This window comes from Coptis chinensis, chromosome 4, assembly GCF_015680905.1.
Source record: "Coptis chinensis isolate HL-2020 chromosome 4, ASM1568090v1, whole genome shotgun sequence".
Taxonomy (NCBI): Eukaryota; Viridiplantae; Streptophyta; class Magnoliopsida; order Ranunculales; family Ranunculaceae; genus Coptis; species Coptis chinensis.
The window spans coordinates 14,658,948-14,683,089 of record NC_141459.1 but is presented as its reverse complement, the minus strand read 5'-3'; the positions used below and the strand labels follow the sequence as shown (position 1 = coordinate 14,683,089).

The window sequence follows — 24,142 nt, the reverse complement described above, 5'->3', positions numbered from 1 at the left end:
CGTTACTGTGTGGGATCAGCTCAATACTATGTCCAGAGTCAACTTCGTGAAGTAAATGCTTTCATACTCATGAATGGAAATCAAAAGTTAAAACCTCTGTAGCACGAGTACGATGGGAGTCTAATTTAGACCACTCAGTAGCATTAGTTGAACATCCCAATATGCGATGCCTTAATAAGGAGGCCGTCTTTGAATTGATTTGGTTTCTATAATGAACTGAAGATCCATAGACATAGTATAGAACATCGTTTTCTAGGGTAGTGACAATTGGAGTAGAATACAAATTTTAAGCGTCTACAAATTAAAATGCTTTTATGACAAGTGGAGTAGAGTAGTAGACTCATAAAGCTAGTCATGTATGTCCTATTAGTAGAAGTGTAGAACCAAGGACCAACTTCCTGATCGAAAAGAAAAATAAAATAAAATAACCAAGAACCATCTCTAAATTGCAAAAGTCTTTTTTTTTTTATAAAGATGAATAAAGAACTCGGAATACAAACAGTATAAATGTGTCTAACCACTAAAATAGGTTAAATACTATAAAAATAACTAAAATAGGTTAAAGACATCCAAAAGATTGCAAGCAGATTCATTGATGTTAGACAGCCTACAGCCAAAGAATGTACGTATTTGGTAATATCGGCTATATACATCTCATTCTTCAGTGGCTACATGCATCTCATTCTTCATGGCGAGCAAGAACCAACACAATATTACCCGTGTTCTTTTAAAGTTTTTAGTTGCGCTGCATTAATAACTTGGTTGCTTTTAGTTTTATTGTTGTAGAATTGTTCATGTGCAGAATATTGGTGAATTGCTTTAAAGTTTCAATCACATTTAAAAAACAGCCTAATCCTCAAAATTAGCAAGCATCACTGCATCATCTGAGTACATGATATCATACGTGTGTCATGAAACTTTTAGCTTTACATACAAGTTTTAGGATACATAAATGATATCATAATACCTATTGTTCAATTCAAAATGAAGAATTGAACACCACAAAAGGTGTTAAAATACTTTTCGTTCAATTACAAATTAATTCTCAATTCATTTTCTAAGTTCATCTTTTGAGTGAGATATCTATATTTATATCTTAATATTAAAGCTTTTATAAGGGGTATTTTTCGAGCTCTATTAAAATTCCACGTCATCTCCTAATAAAATTAGAATTCTTCTCCTATTATAACGGAAATTATTCTCCTATTAAAACAAATTCTAGCACTTCTAATTAAAACGGTAATCATTCTATTATTAAAATGGAAATTTCTCCCCTATTGAAAAGGAAAAATCTAACATATCTAATTAAAACGGAAATTATTCTCCTATTAAAACATGATCTCTCACCGAATTGAAAAAAACGGATTTTTAAAACTTAATTAAAACAATTTGTTAGAAAATTAAAACGGGTTAGCAACTAAAATGGTAGTCCCAATTTTCTAAAAAAAAAAACAAAATATTTTCAAAAGAGCCAGTGCGTACGCACGGGCCTACAAGCTAGTCTTAATATTAAAGCTCTCACAAGGAGTATTTTTCAAGTTCTATTAAAATTCCACGTCATCTCCTATTAAAATGGGAATTTCTTTTCTATTTGAAAAACGAGATTTTTTTTTTTATAATTTTAACACTTCTAATTAAAGCGGGAATCATTTTTCTATTAAAATGAAAATTTCTCCCTTATTGAAAAGAGAAAATCTAGCATATCTAATTAAAACGGAAATTATTCTCCTATTAAAATAGAATCTCTTCTAATTGAAAAAATGGGTTTTTAAAATTTAATGAAAACTTTATTTAAAACAATTTGTTAGAGAATTAAAATGGGTTAGCGACTAAAACGGTAGTCCCAATTTTCTAAAAAAAATCTAAATATTTTCAAAAGAAATTCTACATGCGTATTGCCTTCCTAGCTAGTTATATATATATATATATATCCAAATAAAATGCCAATACACATTCATTCCCCTTAAAGATAATACAAGTTCAATTTAGTTCCATGATGAAAACGGCCCGCTAAAAGTTGCTCCGGAGTACAGAATATTTTTTTGTCAAAGCAAAAAATCACTTATATTGACATCAACAGAGTGATAATGCCAAAGAAAATGAAAAATGGGAAGACTAATGTACTTTCTAATCAATAGTAATACACTTTTCCATCTAGTGTTTCTCGATCTTCACCATACCATATAGTGTTTGGACAGGCGTGATGATTAACTTCAGAGAGTAACTCTCAAAGACAAAAATGAAGAAAAAATCACTCTTAAACTCTCATTTTTTTCTATAATCACTCACAAGGCCAGAATAGATTTTAGGACAAATATACTCCTAACGCAAAATAAAAAATGACACACGTTAAAAAAGTAAAGTTTACTCCTGACGCAAAATAAAAAAATAGTTTGACCTAACCAAAACGACCCGGTATATGTAGTATACGAACAATTTTTGTTCATACCTCAACATAATGTATGATTAATGATAACACTTAATCATTGTTCATATATATTTAAATTATGAACGATTGTTGTTCATACCTCAACATAATATATGATTAGTAAGAAAACACCTATTAGAGTATGAACCATCATTGTTCATATTACAACATAATATATGATTAGTACGAACATCTATTGAAGTATGAATAATCATTGTTCATAACTTCATATATATTTGAATTGTTCATACTTCAACATAAGCTATGAACAATCTCTATTCATACATCAACATAATGTATGAGGTATGTTAATTTATTTTGGGTATGAATAAATATTATTCATACTAAAACTATAACAATAATAAAATTGGAAAATATTAATTTAAAATCCGGACTATTTGTGTTTAAGAGTTATTTCCACCCGAAAATTAGGTTTGTTAGTGATTTGGGAAAAAATTGTATCAGAGTTATTTTGGCAGGGAACATCAAATTCAATATATAACTTAACAATTTCATCAACTCATTCCAAGAGACTTTCTCTTTTTCATATATTTAATACAATTCTGAGCTCGGTTAGCCAAAAAAAAAAAATCAATTCATTCCAAGAGACCAAGACCAGAAGTTTTGTCTTTTAGTGATGTGGCAGGTATGCAACTTGCAAGGACTGCTAGCTCATTCCTCATTTCTCCACCTTTCTCTATCTAAACTCTTTGTTTACAAAAAGCAAGAAATCAGTAATCATCAAAGAATCCCCCAGCTACATTCTCTTTCTCTGGTTCTCTCCCACCATGGGAACCTTTGAGATAGAAGCACCAGGAAGAAGTCACTTAACACAACACCAAGAAGAAGAAGAAGAAAACATAGATGAAGAAGAACTATCACCAATAGAAGAAGTTAGGCTAACAGTAACAAACACAGATGACCCAACACTACCAGTATGGACATTTCGAATGTGGTTTCTTGGTTTACTCTCATGTTCACTATTATCATTCCTTAACCAGTTTTTTGCTTATAGGACAGAACCTTTAGTCATTAGTCAAATCACAATTCAAGTTGCTTCACTACCCATTGGTCATTTCATGGCTAAAGTTCTACCAACAAAGAAATTTAGTCTTGGGGCTCATGAGTTTTCTTTGAATCCTGGTCCTTTTAATATGAAAGAACATGTCTTGATATCTATCTTTGCTAATGCTGGTAGTGCTTTTGGAAGTGGATCTGCTTATGCTGTTGGTATTGTTAATATTATTAAAGCTTTCTATCACCGGAATATATCCTTTTTTGCTGGTTGGGTTTCTTATAGTCACTACTCAGGTTGGTTAGAAGTTTTCGTTATCTTACTTTTTCTTTTCTGTTTCGTTTCGTTTCGGGTTGTATGGCTTTGAAATTTGGGGTAGTGGCACTGTGGCAGTGGGTACTTTTCGAAGTTTGTGAGTTTGTTATGACTTATGATGGTGGTTAATGATAAGATGTGGTGGTGGAACAGGTTTTGGGATATGGATGGGCTGGGCTTTTGAGGAAGTATGTTGTTGAACCAGCCCATATGTGGTGGCCTAGTACTCTTGTTCAAGTTTCACTCTTCAGGTATGTTTTTCAACTTTCAAGTGCATCAATTCAACTTTCTTTTTTCTCCTTCTGTTAAAATTTTGCAGAAAAAATGTATGCGATTGATGGGCGTCCGGTTACGGTTGAGGGTGATATTTTAATATTGGATTGGCCGATTGGAGTGTTAAGTGTAGGAGTGGATAGTAGGCTGTGTGAGTGAGCTAAATATGCCCGAAAATGAGTCTACAAAGTAGAAACTAAACAAACCCAGTTTTTGTGGCTAAGAGCAAATAAGTTATTTGTTGAGGGTAACTGACTTGTTCTGTGTTTGTTAGTTTTAGTGTGAAAATATGTGGAGATCCACCATAAGATGTCGGTGAAGTAAGACTGCGTTTGTGGTATTGAGAGAGGCCTTTCCTTTGAATTCATGATTTCAGACTTGTAGACAGTCCACCTTTCCACTATAATCACACTCCAATTTATTGTGTCAAACTATCAAGATTTAGCAACCAACCTCCCACCTATTTATTTTCGATCGTAAGTTATAAAATGAGGTTTTAGTCACACCTGGAGTATGATTTATGAACTAGCGGGTCCATGGTTCTTACACCAATTGATTGTCACAAGTCAATAACTATATCTAGTTCAAATGATACTGCACGATAGAATATCTTAGTTTCCTTGTCATCAGTCTTCACATATTAAAGTGCATAAAATCATTAATCAGACTGTACCCTTTTTATTCTCTCCAGAGATATTTTCTGAAGAATGAAATATACTGAAAAGCTAGTGTGCGCAGGGTGTACCCATGCGCAGGCATCTGGGCCACTCATATAGGCAGGGGATTCGTGTGTATTGCAACAAAAAAGTACTGTCAACGGCTCTCATTCTTACGCACACATACATCCTGATGCACCCTAGATGCCCTCCTAAATATATAGCCACATGATTAATGACCCAGTGGAGAATTAAGAAAAGCTTAATGGATATCTTTGTGACAAACTTGTTATATGTCAACCTTAATCACATCCCCAATTATTGCCACAATCTATGTTAAGAGCTATCTCACACATGGGAAGGTATCTTTCATTTATAATTTTTTCAACGGACGAGACATGTAGTTTTCACAATGCCAGTCGTCTTTTTGTCCAAAATAATATGTTTACCAAATAATAAGTCATTAATTTATGAGCTCACCTTCCCCTGGAGAAATTGATATGGAAAAGCCTGTCAATTCGGTTGGAATGGTTTTGATCTGTGTCACTGACTCAATGTCAATTGACAAGTATGCCCTGGCAAAATCAGCGAGTGGTGGCGGCTATCTTCAACATCTGGCCCATAACTTCACAATTTTCACCTTGAATGGATATTTCCAGTAATCAGCAATAATCAACATCTTATGATAATCCCATACTACAAATACCCAAATAGTGCATTTCAGCATGAGCCAGAAAGACTTACATTTTGAAAGTAGCGCGCATTAGAATACTAAAATAATCCTATATGTTTTTTTTCGTGCAGAGCTCTACATGAGAAAGATAAGCAGCGCATGTCAAGAGCAAAGTTTTTCCTGATTGCCATGGTCTGCAGTTTCTCATGGTATTTGGTTCCAGGCTACCTCTTTCCAACTCTGTCAAGTGTCTCATGGGTCTGCTGGGCATTCTCAAAGTCAGTTACAGCCCAACAGTTAGGATCAGGAATGAGAGGCCTAGGACTTGGAGCATTTACACTTGATTGGTCTGTTGTGGCTTCCTTCTTGTTCAGTCCCCTCATTTGCCCATTCTTTGCAATCATGAATGTTTTTGCTGGGTATACCTTAATAATTTATGTGGTAATCCCAATAGCATACTGGGGTTTAGACCTTTACAGTGCCAAGACATTTCCCATCTTCTCGTCGCACTTGTTCACTGAAAACGGGCAGAGGTATAACATATCAGCCATTGTGAATAACAAGTTTGAGATCAATATGGTGGAGTATCAACGTCAAGGAAAAATCAACCTGAGCATGTTTTTTGCCCTCACATATGGCTTCGGTTTTGCTACCATTGCAGCCACCCTCACCCATGTGGGATTCTTCTATGGAAGGTAACTCATTTTTAATTATCTCATGGACTTCATTTTCATGAAGTTTAAGAAAATATTTAAATGACAGTAATCTCGCCATACTTATTCATCTGTTATGCTTAACATGTATAGGGAGATTTATGACCGGTACCGTCAATCATATAAGGGCAAGGTGGATATCCACACAAGACTGATGAGGAGTTACGAGGACATACCCAATTGGTGGTTTTACCTTCTTCTTTTAGTGACTGTCGGGATCTCTCTTTTCCTCTGCACTGTTCTAAATGATCAGATTCAGATGCCATGGTGGGGGCTCCTATTCTCTTGCGTTTTGGCATTTGTGTTTACTCTTCCCATCAGCATCATAACCGCTACCACAAACCAGGTAACCATAGGAAAAATTTCTTGTACAATTTTGGTAATCTTGTATCTTTACATTGGAAAGTGAGAAACTAATCTGATAAGCAAAACGGATCAGACTGAGTAGTGACGTAGTGTTCATTGGTCTAATTTTATAACGTCTTCAAATTTTAAAAGAAGATAAGTATTAGATTCTGATCATGGTGATCCTAAGATGTACTCATCTATTAGTAAAATTTAGTTTTCGTCTAATGACTTTGATGTTTATTATTCCAGACCCCTGGTTTGAATATCATTACAGAGTATGTCATGGGAATCATATATCCTGGAAGACCAATTGCAAATGTCTGCTTCAAAACGTATGGTTATATGAGCATGGCTCAAAGCCGTTTCCTTCCTCAACGATTTCAAGCTTGGCCATTACATGAAGATCCCACCAAGATCCATGTTCTTAGTCCAGGTATCCCTTTCTTCCATTCACTATATTAGAATACGTCATATGCTTAACTGAAAAGCTTACATGTTCACGATACAGCCCCTTCACCACTGCTAGAATTTTAGAATAGTAAACCCAAATAGTATCAGAATGATTTATACTTTCTAGCTGTACTTGTTACTGTTGATGCAATTCATTTTAATCATGCTATTGTCTACCCTTCACACAGTTCATTGGAACCATTATAGCTGGAACAATCAACCTTGGGGGTGGCATGGTGGCTACTGAACTCCATTGAGAATATTTGTCAAGACGATCTCCTCCCACCAAACAGTCCTTGGACATGCCCAGGTGATCGTGTCTTCTTTGATGCATCAGTCATTTGGGGATTGGTGGGACCTAGACGGATTTTCGGTACTCTTGGAAACTACGGATCCCTTTAACTGGTTTTTCCTTGGAGGTGCGCTTGGACCTGTTTTGGTTTGGCTACTACACAGGGCATTCCCAAACAATCTTGATCCCCTGATTAACCTTCCAGTCCTTCTAGGAGCAACTGCAAGCATGCCACCAGCAACAACTTTGAACTACAACTCATGGGTTTTGGTTGGAACAATATTCAACTTCTTTGTTTTCAGGTACAGGAAGAAATGGTGGCAGAGGTACAACTATGTTCTTTCAGCAGCTCTAGATGCTGGAGTGGCTTTATGGGGGTGTTGTTATACTTCTCATTGAGCATGGAAGGGAAGAGCGTGACTTGGTGGGGTACTGGTGGTGAGCATTGTGAATTGGCTACTTGCCCAACGGCCAAGGGTGTCATAGCTGATGGGTGTCCCGCACATTGATTCACAGTTTCTTAGTAAGCAAGTGGATATATATGTATAATTTTAGTGGCCAGTGGGTGAAGGCTTTGAACTCACAGTTGTCCTCTCACGCAAAGATAGGCAAGTCCGCAGGGTTAAAGGATTATAGCTATGTTGTACGTGTCATTTAAGTACAGAACTAGATGTCAGATGTTCGATGTTTTCTTATGTTTGTATGATAGTTGCAACAGTACTTGTTTTACACTGTAAAAGTCTTTAAAATGTGTTCCCTAAACTGCAGTTTTAACTATATATACTGAACCTTAAGGCCAATTTAAGATATGAATCATTTACGTGTTTTGCAAAATGGGAAACACAACAAATACAGATCTTGTTACTTTCTCCAACTGAGGGTAAACATTGGCCCTACTTTGGCTACTTAGATATTGGGTTCCTAAAATTGTGATGTCATAGACTCATAGCAACTGCAGAGTACGTTTGGAATTTTTACTGAAACAGGACGTACAAGAATTTCAAATTTTAGTATTTCCAAGAGCAAATCACGTGTTTGAATTTGGATGATCAAGTGCAGGATGGAGTACTCGATCTCAGACTTGAAAGCATAATTTTTAAACACTAGTTCTATTATTAGAGAAATTTAAACATCTCCAGATCCACACCACACTTTGTCAGTTGAACAATATTAGAAACCCAGAAAACCAATGACCACACTACCTCTCAAATGCATGACCTCATTACAACATGACCTCATTACCCTTTCAAACCGTTTTCAATGCCTTAGGAGACGCAAAAACCGAGTGATTTTTTGCTCCCGGGCTCCAAGCCTCAATCAAGAAGCAACACATGTTTATAATATTTTGAAATTCAACTACTAATAACTGCATTTTCTTAGACTTACCAATTTGCATAGTCAAAATTTAAATTTAAAGAAAAAATCTAAAATATTTGCTAAAAAAAATAGGAAACAATATTTCAAATGTGCTTTTTTCATCTTCTATGTCGACTCTATTCATATAGTGATTCTCCAAAAGTCTTTTTTTATTGGGATCAAATGATAATTGTTGAATTTTTTTATTATAAAAAACTAAAGAAGGAATTGTTGATCAATATTCTAAAGATAAAATTGGAAGTGCAAATCTAAAAAAATATATTGCTAGTTGGATCTCCAGTATAACTGACAGATGTTACTTCTTGATTTGGCTTGGACCCCGTGGAGGGAATATCGCGGGGAGCAAAAAAAATCACTTGCAAAACCGATGGAGGATATCAAGTATCCTATTAAAATTAAACTCTACTCAAACCCAAGCCGAAGTTTTATTCCTAATTAACAGGAGTACAGGACTGTACGTGACACTACGTTGATATATATCTCATAACAAGAAAAACAGGATTGATATATTACGATGATCTACTGCGCATCATAAGACCTCCATTAGCATCTGTCTCTTCTCTTGCTCCTTACTCGTGTCTCTCATTATGGACGCGAAGGGGACAATCCTAGAAGAAGATGAAGTGTCCCCTATAGAACAAGTACGACTAACAGTGAAAAACACCGATGATCCGTCGCTTCCAGTATGGACTTTTCGTATGTGGTTTCTGGGTATTATTTCGTGTGTGCTATTATCATTTCTCAATCAGTTCTTTGCGTATCGAACCGAGCCAATAGTCATCACTCAGATCACTGTTCAGATTGCTTCACTCCCTATCGGTCGGTTCATGGCAGCTAAACTTCCAACTACTAAGTTCCATATTCCAGGGTTTGGGTCGAAAGAGTTTTCGTTTAACCCAGGTCCATTCAACATTAAGGAGCATGTATTGATAACCATATTTGCTAATGCTGGGACTGCTTTTGGTGGTGGATCGGCTTATGCTGTTGGTATAGTTGATATCATCAAAGCTTTTTATAGGAGGAACATCAGCTTGTTGTCTGGTTGGATGCTTGTTCTCACAACACAGGTTATCTTTGTCATCTGTATCCTTTTTTCCCGAATTTAAAAATGCACCTTAACACCCCTCTACACACACAAGTTCTCTGCTTTCTTAGAATTCTTCATCCTCTATAAATGAAGGGGTGCAAATGGATCAGTGCTTTTATATTTTTCACTATTACTAGATTGGATTGCCTGGAATGCTAAGTCTAATACTCTAATCTGGGCCATCGTCACTCCTTCATGTATTGGTATATCAATACATGACTACACTTATAATGTTCCCCTTACATGAGTTACACGTGTAAGGTTAACTGCTTCTATGATGGTTTTATAAAATTATGTTGCAATCTGTATATGTAATAGGTTCTCGGCTACGGATGGGCTGGAATATGTAGGAAGTACGTGGTGAATCCTGCTCATATGTGGTGGCCTTCAACTCTCGTTCAAGTGTCACTTTTCCAGTAAGTTGGACCATATAACCTAACGATTTGTAGTCATTTACTTTGTTATATCATCAACTTTTTATTCAGCGTGCAAAATAGTTGCCTAGCTTCAAGAGTCTCTTTCCTTATGGTATAATTGTCTTATACTCTGTTATTATCTAACAGAACTTAATTGCTAAAAAAAAAAATATCTGTTTTTGTCCTTCAATTTGGTGATTTTTATGCAGTCTTAAGTTAATGAAACATAGTAAGATGAGCAGGGCAATCTACGAAATCACAGCTAAGTTGTGCCTTATTGCCATATTATAAGAAATACTTATGATGCTGATATATTCATGAAGTATACTGAGAGAGCGATTCTGTTTTTGCTCCTGTAAAGAATGGTTCAGTAAAATTATGTTAGTATGTTTTAAAAGCGTTTGAGGCGTACGCCTCTACCAAAAACGCCCTAGAAGCGTTGAATAATCAATAATGTGTATATGCATAGGAAGCGTACGCTTCAGTGTGTGAGGTGTACTCCTCAGTTGCGAGGCGTAAGTCTCCATCGCACATACTTCAATTTTTTTTGAATATTATTTCAAGCGTACAATGAGGTCTCTTGTTTGAGTGGAACCAGAAAATCAAACAGAACACCGTACCAGACTTTCATCTCAGAAACACAGTTTTCAACTTTCAAATTCTCTTTTCGACTTCATATAAACATTGCAATTATAAATTCTGGTTTATCTAGGCTTTTCTCGTAGACAACTAGTTTGTAGTTTGGTATAGCTAAATTGATTTGAATTTTGCAGAGCCCTGCATGAGAAAGATAACCGAAGAATGACACGAGCAAAATTTTTCATGATTGCTCTAGTCTGCAGCTTCTCCTGGTACGTCTTCCCAGGATATCTATTCCCGACATTAACAAGCATATCGTGGGTGTGCTGGGTATTCTCAAAAGTCAGTCACAGCCCATCAGCTTGGGTCGGGCATGGAAGGCCTTGGTCTTGGGGCAATCACTCTCGACTGGTCAGTTATTGCTTCGTTTTGTTTAGTCCTCTTGTAAGCCCCTTCTTTGCCACTGTCAACATCTTCATTGGATATGCCTTAATCCTCTACGTGGCGATACCTATAGCCTACTGGTATATGAACCTATACCATGCCAGGACATTTCCATATTTTCCTCAGATTTGTTTACATCCGCCGGGCAGAACTATAATATAACCGCCATTGTGAATGACAAGTTCCAAATAGATATGCCCAAGTACGCGGAACAAGGACGGATCAATATAAGCATGTTCTTTGCTCTCACATATGGCTTTGGTTTTGCCACAATTGCAGCCACCATCAGTCACGTGGCATTGTTTTTCATGGAAGGTAATTACTTAATGCTAACTATATCTGGTATCTTTGTACGTGAATCTAGTGTAACAATAAGTAGAAAGAGCAAGATTGACTTTTTCTTAGAACTGATCGAGATCAGCAGGAAAGAACAGCTATGCTAAAATTTTTCAGATTTTGGCTGAACTCTTTTCCTGAAGTAGGTCTCGCCTCATCATGTTGTTCTTTAGTGATTTTGTTGAATTGCGTCTGGTGTTGAGGGAGGAATGGGGCCGGTATAGTGAGGTGGTAAGTTAATACTTAATAGTAGTGAAGTTGGGACTTATCTGAGATTGCGGGTTCCAACCGCCACCTTCGGTGGGAGTGCAGTTCACTAGAAGTAGAGGTAGTCTTACTTTCGCCTGTATATATATGATGTCTGTTAATTATGTACAGAGTTTCTTACTGCATATATGTGGCTGTTCTACATGAACAGAGAAATCTATGAACGGTCCTGAGCTTCATATAAGGGAAAGGATGATATTCATACAAGGTTGATGAAGACATACAAGGACATACCCAACTGGTGGTTCTATTTGTTACTTGTGCTGACTTTGGCAGTCTCTTTTCGTGCTGCACTGTTCTGAATGATCAGGTTCAGATGCCTTGGTGGGCACTTATCTCGCATGTGTCCTAGCCTTCCTGTTCACTCCTGCAATTAGCATCATAACTGCTACAACAAATCAGGTAATTGAGTTGAACACAAACTCCTCTGATACTTCATCAACTGGAAACTGCGAAGATCGAGATAAACTTTTCTGGCTCTGCAGGACGATTATATTAGGACCTATAAAACTTGGTCCGAATCCTTTTGCTTATCAAAACTAAACTCTTAGATGACAAAACAAAAAGGATTCAATCTAAGTTTTAGGCGAAAGTCTTATCAGCCAACTAATAAAAATCTTTTATTTTTTATTAGCTTTAGGGAATCTCTATGATAATAAACTAATTCACAATCTCACATTCACCAACTGTTGCTTTGTTGTTCTATATTTATCTACAGACGCCAGGGTTGAACATCATCACAGAGTACTTGATGGGTCTCGTGCAACCAGGACATCCTATCGCTAATGTGTGCTTTAAAACTTATGGGTATATAAGCATGGCTCAGGCTGTCTCCTTTCTCAGTGATTTCAAGCTAGGGCCACTACATGAAGATCCCACCACGATCAATGTTTTAGTTCAGGTACTATACCTTCTATACTATGCGGTTACCTGAGAAGAAATGCAAGGTATTTCAGTCAGTCGAGTAATATAACATGCTCATACATGCTCATTTTTCGAATGGGAAGGAAACATGTTGGTGTTTAATTTAAACCTCCTCTACCAATATTATAAATATCGAGACGCCTAATTAATTTGAAACGATTAAATTTGTAAAGCAGAGTAATGATGGGATAACTTTGTTTTAGGTACATTCCCTTTATTGGAGCATAGGCTACAGAAGAGTTAATAGCTTTGTAGTTTTATACATGTGATTGAGACAGTAAAAAGGAAGAAATGACCAACAGTTACGCCTGAAATAGCGCTTATTTCCAGTTAGTGGCTGCAAAACAACAAATCTTGCTTCATATTCAGTAATTTGTTCTGAGAGCTCCAAGACACCTCACAACCTTTTCCTCTAGTATGAACTACTGGAAGTTTACAAGAAGTTGGAAGTTGGAACTGCAGCTATCTTGTAGCACAAAAACTTGAAACTAGACGACCCTAACAAAATGTGATATGTAGATAGCTAGAATTCATTTTAGTTTTATACGGAGGACCATTCTGTATGATGCTCACTGACGCATCAATCCCACAAAACAGAACAGCTGATCCTCCGGCAGATAATGGATAGTCTCATTAATTGTCACTTTCTTTCTAACAATATATATTATCCTTGCTAACATACTTCATTGTCGTTCTGCTTACCAGATTATTGGAACCATGATAGCTGGCAATAGTTACATTCTTGTTGCATGGTGGCTGCTGACTACTATTCCAAACATATGCCAGCATGAACTGCTACCACCCAATAGTCCTTGGACATGCCCAGGTGACCGTGTCTTCTTTGATGCATCTGTACTATGGGGTCTGGTAGGACCAAAGCGAATCTTTGGAAGTCTTGGAAATTATGGTGCCCTTTAACTGGTTCTTCCTTGGTGGTTTACTGGGACCTGTTCTGGTTTGGCTCCTGCACATGGCATTTCCAAAGCAATCTTGATTTCCCGATTAACCTTCAATTTTTACTGGGAGCAACTGCAAATATGCCTCCAGCAACGACATTGAACTACAATGCCTGGGTTGTGGTAGAACTATTTTCAACTTCTTCATTTTCCGCACCGCAAGCAATGGTGGCAGAGGTACAACTATGTTCTTTCAGCTGCTCTAGATGCTGGAGTTGCTTTTATGGGAGTTTTTCTGTACTTTTCTCTGAGCATGCAAGGGAAAAGCTGAACTGGTGGGGGTTCAGCGGGAGAGCACTGTGACTTGGCTTCTTGTCATACAGCTAAGGGTGTAATGGTTGATGGATGTCCTGTGTATTAACTTCCATTTGTTTGCTTTGTCCATACTCCATATGACCATATGCAATTACAAGGATGGATGGTCAGATGGAATTTAGTAAAACCTAATTATGGTTATTACTTTGCAGTTTCATTATCGTGGTTTGGGATTTCAATTTAAAATTATTCTATTACAAACCAGCATTTTTCTTTGAAAGGATTTTTCGTTTTCATGTCATACAATAAAATAGTCAACGAAATTTATTTGGAACGAACCGATGTTACTGGTTTCAGAGGAAAAGATGTTCACCTCGCTATCTACTGGCATTATTGTGGGTAATACTACTTGTCAGATAGAATTCATCCTCAGAAAACTTTTTACCAAATAGGTAAATAACTTTTTGTTCGTTAACTTGCGGCAAAATCTTCCCGTTTTCATAAACAAAGTTTTCAATAATAATTTGAACTTACGAAATGTTAGACCACTTTTTGGCCCATTAATTGCAACTGTTGGCGAATCCTACTTATTCTTTTTGATACAAAGGCCCAAAATATAGATATCGATGGATATATGGGTGTGTATAACAACCGATATATATCAAATATATGGATATATCTATTTTTTTGTGACCAATCAAACTATTTAAAATATCAGGATATATAGAAATATAATATCAAAATATCAGAAATATATTGAAAATATCAAAGTTTATATTAAAAAATGGTCAAAAAAATCAACCCGATATATATCATAAATATCGAGGATATATTGATTATATCACGACAATATAAAGTTTTTATATCAAAATTCCAATATATATCGAGAAAAAAGAGTTCTATATTCGAGGTGGATATATATTGAAAATATCGATATCGATTGTGCAAAATACCGATATATATCAACAATATATCGGTGATATTTTGGTCCTTGTTTGACACTAACACACTTATAAGTAGCAAAAATATATCAAAATAGTGTCTACCACTTGTTAAGCAGAAAAACAAACACCCAAAATAAAGTGGTCTACCACTTACAGGAAATACTTACAAAACCAAAAACAAGCTTACCCCAGTGAGAGGCCACCTCTAAAGTATGTCGTCATATCTATTATATCCCAGATTTTCGTCTGTAATGCCCTCTTGAGTCAAAGCTATCAAAAACTTTACAGTAGCTATCCTAGCTGTGGACATAACTCTGAGGTTGCTCCTTTAGTATTCATTTCACGTTGAAGGATTGATTAGGTTCATGGTTCCTGAGAGGTGCATTCATAGAAGGGAGCAGATCGCGGATCCCTGCCTTTTCTTGGGGGTCTAAAGGCGGATAGGGAAAAATAAAACACTTTGAACATGGATGGAGGATGTCATCATTCAATCAAATGGCTGGTTTCTTTTCACTTGATGATTCAGGATTGGAGTAGAGGCATACTCTGACTGCGTAGCTTTGTGTTCAGATGGGATTCTTTGCTGGCAGAGTATAGGGTTTTACCTCTTCCAGATGTTTCCGGATAAGCTGAGAGTTGCTGCTCAAGGGTTGGAAATGTAATGGAGAATTATCAACCCACAGCAAGTTGTCTAAAGCAGCTTTCAAACCTAACAAATTTATGATGAATTTACTGGAGTCCATTTGGTTGTATTCATCCATTCTTATTTATAAAAGAGCTTGAAGCTGCAGACCCACCACCACCATATGCCTGCATGTTCATAAAGGTAAAGAATATAATATTCTAACATTCACTGAATATCAATATTTTTTTTAATGAATTTTGGGGGTTAAGGCAGGCCCTACCTGTATCATTAAAACATAGGAATTTACATGCCTTTCTAAGAGTATAGTCATTAGAGGAAGGTTCGGCATACATCACTTTCAAAGGCTTCGAGCCTAACACAATTGAATCTTCAAAGCATAATATTACAATAGAAATACATCACAAACTACTTCATTTTGCAAATTGTTTAACCAAGGCGGGTGATCTTTCAAAATGTGCCTTTTGGGTTTCTCAAAGTCTCGGAAAAAGCTACAACAATGGATGCAAAGCAAATGTCAATCCCATTGAGTCATCCCCAACCTCCTTAATGTAGCCATCAAGATGCTTAACCTTCTTTCTTGCCATAGATGAAGTTTTTTCCATTATAGCGATGGTATGATCATCAATACCACCAGGAGAAACTTGTTTTTTGCTTCCTAGTTTTCTTTGGTTTCACAGCAGTCCTCCATTCATTGCCATGAATCGAGGTGTTGTTGCCATATTTTCATAGCCAACCTCAAATAGATTGAGAACTAATGTCTTCAACTCTGTTAGTTGTATCGGAATAATGTGGTCGTTTAAGACACTCTCAATCTCTTTCTCATTACTATCCTCCTCATCAATGGCATATGGGTATTCATCTTCACTTGTATCCACAAGAGCTTCATAAACATGATGGTGCTTGTTAACAAGAATAAGTGGCTTTCAAGGAGATTATCTTCGGTTTCTACAACAATTACAGTCTCCAAGTATAGTAGCAGATGGTTGGACATCAACATCAGTTGTATCATTAAGCAAGAGCAGCAAAATCTAAATCTGTTACCTTGGTTACTTACAATTGTAGTTGATGGCCTACCTTGAGATCCATGTGCAGGCAATGAGTTGTTTCCACTGTCAACCCCCACGTTGACTAAAGGACTTGTTGGGGTGTACTAGAACTAATCACGATGCTAGATAGTTCAGCACTGCCAATGTTTTTCTGTGCTCTTAGTTTCCTTCCTCTTCCACTGTTGGACATACCTCTTCTCACCATTTCCTACATTTTCTTTTGTAGTAGTATTTGTTCTTTGGTTTGATTTTGGTAATTGCCTTTTCACAACCAGCCCTTGTTATACCAAACATTTGACAATCTATGCAAATTAAAGGCTTCTAAGTAAACTCTAGAGGAATAAAAATTAACCTTTGTTAGAGTTCACTTTTTTATCTTCAAAGATGGCAGGGAGATCTTTTATCTTCTGTTGCTTTATCCATAAAGAGAGTTTACCCATAGTACCCCAACAAACAAGCTCCAGGCCTTTTCTTTGTTTCCATAGTTGCTTTGGTACATTTGAAAAATTTTAACCCGGTATAATAGGTACATTTGGATTGAGCCCCATTGTCTTTGACTTCTCTTGTCAATGGCCCCTTATGACAAACAATTTACCTTGCCTTTCACAACCAGCCTTGTTATACCCAAACATTTGACAATCTATGCAAATTAAAGGCTTCTAAGTAAACTCTAAGAGGAATAAAATTAACCTTGTTAGAGTTCACTTTTTATCTTCAAAAGATGACAGGAGATCTTTTATCTTCATTTGCTTTATCCATAAAAAGAGGGTTACCCATAGTACTAGCAAAACAAGCTCAGGCCTCTTCTTTGTTCCATAGTTGCTTTGGTACATTGAAAAAATTTAACCCGTATAATAGGGTACATTTCGATTGAGCCCGATTGATCTCCCGACTTCTCTTGTCCAATGGCCTTATGACAAAACAATTTACGTGAAATGGCGAAAGAACCACCATCAAGCACATCTTCTTTGTTTTTGTCAATGTTGAACTTGAAGTAGTAGATATATCCCATCAAGGTTATATCTACATCTCCCAAAAGCTTCCATCTTTTCTTCACATTCTCTTTGACTAGAGTGTAGGGCAGTTTCTTCGAGAAAACACCCCCACAACTCTATCTTCCCTCTTTAAACTCCCTTCTTCTAGTATAGATTCTCCAATAACCAATACATCATCAGAAAGAATGTGGGTTTGATGTAGCATAGCTCTTCATTTTCCGCAGATGGTGGGGTGGGGTTTTTAAGGAGGAGCTCCATGTTCTTTGCTCAGGAGAGATTCTTGTTTGAAGAGCTTGGGAAGGGATATGAGAAGGTTGAGGGTGGGAATTTGATACTGGTGGTTGGGCAGAAAGGAGGGGCTGGATTAAATGAAGTAGTGGAAGTCGAGGGGTTTTGCGGAGGAGGAGGATTTGGGTTAGGGTTTTGAAGGGGTGGGGTTCTGGAGGCGGCTTCCATTTCATACTGAATATCAATATTACAACCATATAACTCGATATTCATAGTAGCACAAATGACAAGGCTATACTCATGAGTAGCTCCCAACCTAGGAAATTTATCAACAAATACCTGAAAAAATGTTCTGAAAAAAAGGGGCTAAGCCTCACATGTTCAGATCCTCCTCATCATATTATTAACACTAATAGTAACAATACTTTGGTAAAAGCAATAAATTTCACAGTACTATGACCGCTGATATGTTAACAACAAGACATTTCGGCGAATACCTTTGCAACTTCAGAGGTGTCGGTATTATCATCGGTGCTCCTCAGGCACATTTTGAGATTTCGTTGCATGTAAATAACACCCAATAGGCCTGTCATGGTGTAAAGGTTTATCTCGATCTCACTTCTAACAAACTGCCCAATAACTGGGCTCCCTATTAAAAGGTTAACATAGAAAATGCTAGAATAACTGGGAGAGTTGTTGAATGATAATTAAAAGGCTAACATGAAGCGTTAAGGGTCCAAGCTAAAAGATTACAAGTTCCTGAAGAAAAAGTCAGGACAAGTTCATATTGTATATACATATATCATGCGTGCAGTCTTCAATCAGAATGTCTCAAAAGGATGGAGCAAAACAAAGCAGACTACCAAGAACTTCTAAACAAAGAAGCGTAAAATTATTTTTGAGAACCTAACGAAAGCACAAGTTCCCGGCTGCGAAGTGATGGAACTTGAGTTTGATTCTTATAAAACAACAACATTAGTTGTAAAACACCAAACAAGATGGCCATTTTAAAGTCATAACACAAAAAGGAAAAATAGAATATATATAAAACGTTGAACATATCATACTTCAAAGAAACTAGCAGGAAAATAAAAATTTTGAAATACAAATGTAGGAACTTATATATCCTCTGATTGAAGGCACATGTCAAGCAAGCAATGTAGAAGCAATTTTTCAAGGCCGGACTAATCACAGGAATAACAATCAACATGCCCGGGGCTTACAGACATGTTTATTGCATTCGGGTTGAGTGCTACTTTGCCCCTTTTTTGCCTTAAATTGTCCCTTAGGGTTGGCAATTAACAGCTCTCTCTAAAATACACCCTAGGTGATGATATGATTGACCTCATACCCGTTCTCATAATTCCCCATTCAATTTAGAGTTTTGATAAGAATTGGATGAATTTACTAATCTAAGTATCTGTATCAAAGGCTGGGTAGCATATGGATTAGCAGAGGAAAAGAATGCCAGGAGCTGAATCCTGCATCAATTAAAATATACCAAAACCTAAATTGAAATCCTAGAGAGGTTTATAAACAACAAGCCAGGACCACGTCACGATTTGGCAAGACTTGACTAATTCATTTATTCATATGGCATATACTGTTCCTATTATGCAACTTCCAGTCCACAAACACTTCAATGGCCGGTTCCAAATATTTGACGATCCAAGATCAACCACATATCTGATATGCAGAAATCCCAAAACTAACCTAGTCCCACTAAATATTATACCTTAAACCAGCTTCCAGCACTCCTTAAACTAAGTTCTCTTCGAGATCATTGAAGTGAGGGCCGGCTTTTCCTGAAAACAAGCAGAAAAGAAAGATCAAACCCTCGGTCAAATGAAGAGTCTGAAGAGGGAATAAATTGAAAATACAGACTTTTACATGCAGAAAAAAAAAAGAAGAAAAAAAAAAGTGTGCTCTACTCTTGGTCTTGGGTGTTGCTGGATCAGATGTAGGTTCCTCATTAAGGACAAATCAATATGCATGTAGTGATGGCTATCTGTCCATTAGCCCATATTTTTTAAACAAGCAGAAAAGGTTTGACAATAGAGCAGCGGGATATAACTGTAACTAAAGAAGTGTGTGTTGGAACAGTTATATACACTTTGAAACAAACAAAAGATTAGACAAATAAATGGGAAAGAATGAATGTACCAGACACTCTCCATAAAACCCTTTTTTTCCCCAGGCGAAGTTTGAAAGCTCTGTCAACAATTTATTTACAGCATCCTGGCAAGAGTGTATATAAAGTATTTTTTCCCCTGGTGATTAAATCCATATGGTTGACCTCAGCAACTGTTCAACAGAACACTACTTCAGTTAAAATGTGAATACTCATTAGAACCTGAATCACAAAAACTAAAAGCCCATTGATGAGATTAGAACCATCTATATGCATTAGCATCTATGAATTTTTACACTTTTACTTTAGGTTACAAAAAGGCAAAACTATCAATTTTATATGAAATTCAAATAATGTGGAAGCACAGGAAAGATCACTGAACCTGATCAAACATGTAGCATTGGTAATATAATTCAACTCTTGCGGGCCGCATTTCATTGAGTCCCACATTAAACTTGCTGATATCTGGTAAGCTCCATTTTTCGAAGATCGCCCATCTTTAAATGTACTTCAAAACCATTTCCAACCGATCTTTATCTTCACAATTCCGCTAGACTTAAAGCCTCTCTATGAAAAAAACAACAACATAAAACAATAATACTATTTTAAACCATTAACTCAAAATTTGGCACCTACTTACATCGGTTCGAAGTTTACTTGAAAGTAGTCATATACAGCAGTAGAGCTACTCTTCTCCACATCCACATTAAAAGTCACATTCTTAATAATTAGGATTCATCAAAGCCGAATCAGCAGTAATAGGCCTTCAACGGGCTGATTAGGCATACTCATATCAATAATAACAACACTATTCTGGGTGATGTTTCTCGTACACATATATACTTATCCGATTCCATCGTTACATGTGTAATTCCAATACTAGGCAACTACAAATCACATAAAAACATAATCACTCAACATTCAATAATTCAGATCCAACCGATCGAAGACTAACTAAACTTTAATCAATCAAATCGATAGTGAAACTAAATAGATCACATCAAATCGCATAATATTGGTGACTTACGGTTAATGCCTCCGTCATAGTGATGGGAGTTTAGGGAAGTCAATCATGGGAGCTTTAAAGAGCTACCCGTGATTGATCAAGATATGAAGTGAAACTTGGAAGGGGTGATACAATAAAGAATGATTGTAGAAAAATGCAGATGAACAAAAGATGATTGACTGACAAAGCTTGTGCCGAGACACTTTCAAAGATTGGAATCATGACCAATACAAATACATTGTACCTTGGACCGCATTCCAAGTAACCATAAGATGAAGTGATCGTCAAGGACCAGGTTACGGGCGTAAGGAATCTGACAGTGGTACTCACAGATGAGCCTGGGGAAGACTCACAACTTCTAATACAGATAATTCCACGACTACAGTCCTGTCTTGTCTATACATGTACGTTTCCAAGACTATTACTATCTTCAACAATAAATTGTCTTAAACGGATCTTATATTCTTATGCAACCTAGAAATTGACGTCATACACAGCATCAACAAACTCGGAGTTTAGGTTTTGATTAATTTATGGATGAGAACACATATATATACTTACAAGTTAGAACCTAATTCTTCTATATAACAACACTCACTAACTTTACTAATTCAACAAAGAGTAGAACCTTTAACTGACAACCACTGTCACCAAACTAGGTGAAAATCCAATAGACATCTTTAATTACGCATCAGGATACATAATACAAATACGGTACTTGGTATTTGTATAATCATAATTATAAGGGAAAAAAAGTTACAACAAGCAACAAAATTACCCGAGGGGTAGATTGCGATAACTATCAATCCAGTACCTCAAAAGTGGAAGTAACAGGAATTAAAACCAAAAAGTCAGGCCCACAGAGGCTTTCATATACTTGTGATTAAAGATTTTTTTTTATAATTATACTGGTGATTAGAGATGGGACAACAAAACAACAACAACTTTCTTTCTTGAATCTATCTTGATTGATTAGAGATGGGACAACAACAATCAGTATTAGATTCAAGAAAGAAAGTTACCACAAGTTTTTCTTCAAGTTCCTTCCCTCCGCCAATGGTTACAAGAGCTAGTTCTGGACTGAAACGGGTCCTCACAATTTAACTATCAGCACTTGCTTAGACAAAGAAACAGATTCATAAGCAGCGTCTATGTTAATGGTGCTATTTCTAGCGAAGGGCAGGAGTAGCAAGTATAACAATTCTACAGTGAATTTTTTTATTCCTAGTGTATATACATACTAGTATCATGGTTTAGCACATGTACTGGCTTAACCAACAAGCATAGACCAAAGTGATCACTACTAGGCACCATAAACTCAATCCTCCCTGTGAAAATCAGACCAGATATTCTATTAGGTAAATTTTAGATCCATTCAATTGTACCTTCAAATTTAAAATATTTTCTTACATAGCATAGAATATTCGCAAAAACAACTATGCAAAGCACTACCGTAGCTCTTAAGAACTCGCACATGTAATGGCTGACCAAGAATGGTTGACACAATTTTTATTTAAGTTTGAGTGGTTTTTACCACCTGATCTACCCAATCCCAGATAAATCCTCCTTAAATTCTCACATTCAACTAAGATACAAGAAATCATGAAGTCAAATTAGGGGAGTATCTCGAAATAGCTTTTACCTGTACACCTATGAAAGAAAAGTTTTCTCCCAAGCTGATTTGGAAAAATAACCCGCAATGAAAACTTGTTCAGTACAAATCACGTATATCACATGGTAGAATTACAGAAATGAAAGAAGAGGTAGGAAAAACAGGAGAAGCACAAGTGTGCGTAAGTGTTACTACTAAATTCAGGAATTATGCACCATGAGTTTTGAACTAAATATGAGATATTTAATTTCAAAAATTTGAAATCACAATAAAAAGAAACCCATAAAAATTTTCTAACTAAAAACGAGGAATTCTTACCATATGAATCAAACACGTAGTGAGCAGGACGATTTTTTGGAAGTGAGCCTTGCAACTGTATCCAGGAGAGACGTACAGAAGAAACCCCCCAGTGACGATAGAAAATAGGGAGATTTAGCGCTATGTTTTTTTGCCCTATTTTCAGTTTTATTTTTTTGTTTTTTGATCGAGTGGTTTTGAGACCCCTTTATCCACGGTAGGTGTAATTTTGGGAAAAACATAAACATGTGGAATTCGAATAGATCGAGAAAGGTGGAGAAGAAGGGTTTCTCATTTGGTTTTCTGAAGTTGAGGTCGAGAAGAAATCGAAGTCTTTGGACACAATTTTCTGTTGACGCCTCCTCTTGTCGCACATGCCCAGCACGTGCGTTGATAAATTAAATTCTTTGACACCACCTTGCTGTCAGTATATTTTCTAAACATTTCTTAAAGAAATCAAATGAATTATTTGATTAATTGTGACGGCAAAACCCACACAGTGATGCCATAATGGCGTCATTAAATTTTCTCGACGCCTTATCCGGGCGTCACAAAACAAAAAAAGCCCCTGTCACAAATAAGATGTTATGGTGTAGTGAGGGCAACGCCGAGAAGATAAGCTAGTTGTCATTTACTATGCGAGTAAAACCCTTAATGAAGCTCAACGTAACTATACCACCACCGAAAGAGTTTCTCGCCGTTGTATATGCTTTGGATAAGTTTAGATCCCTTACCTAGTGGGTTCTCCAACTATTGTCTACACCGACCATGCGCACGCGTCGTTATCTATTAGCGAAAAAAGATGCAAAACAAAGGTTGATCCGATGGATTCTCCTTTTGCAAAAAGTTTACTCTAGAAATTAGAGATAAAAAGGTTGTGAAAAAATGTGGTTTGCGGACCATTTATCCGCGACTTGTTAGTGATGTTGATACTGATACCGAACCTATCTGTGATTCCTTTCTAGATGAACACTTGTACTCTATTTTTTCGTCCCCTTGGTACGCTGACATAGTAAATTACTTAGTTACCGAAGAAGTCCCTTCATCTTGGTCTCGTAATGACCGGAAAAAGTTCTTATCCACTATGAAATTTTATTTCTAGGATGATCCCTACCTTTTCAAGTATTGTTCCGACCAACTAATCCGCCGTTGCATTCTCGACTGGGAACACAATGATGTGTTATCATTCTGTCATGAACAATCTTGTGGTGGTCATTTTAGTGGTAAGAAAACTGCGGCCAAGGTCCTACAATGTGGATTCTATTGGACAACACTATTTAGAGATGCACATGAGCATTGCAAAGCATGCAATCGCTGCCAGCAGCTAGGACGCATTACTCAACGCAATATGATGCCCTTAAATCCCATTTTAATTGTGGAAATCTTTGATGTATGGGGCATCGACTTTATGGGTCCATTTCCAAATTCACATG

At 36.7% G+C, this 24,142-nt stretch overlaps 2 pseudogenes across 1 annotated transcript; both read left to right on the top strand.

Moving 5' to 3' along the window:
• The first annotated feature begins 3,136 nt into the window (after window positions 1-3,136).
• LOC147502092 (oligopeptide transporter 4-like) lies at window positions 3,137-7,976 on the top strand (annotated as a pseudogene). Its single transcript, XR_015221596.1, has 6 exons — window positions 3,137-3,727; window positions 3,895-4,009; window positions 5,492-6,055; window positions 6,167-6,419; window positions 6,671-6,854; window positions 7,060-7,976. The product of XR_015221596.1 is annotated as an oligopeptide transporter 4-like (transcript).
• An 881-nt stretch (window positions 7,977-8,857) lies between these two features.
• Window positions 8,858-13,910, top strand: LOC147502091 (oligopeptide transporter 4-like; annotated as a pseudogene).
• Window positions 13,911-24,142: the final 10,232 nt, after the last annotated feature.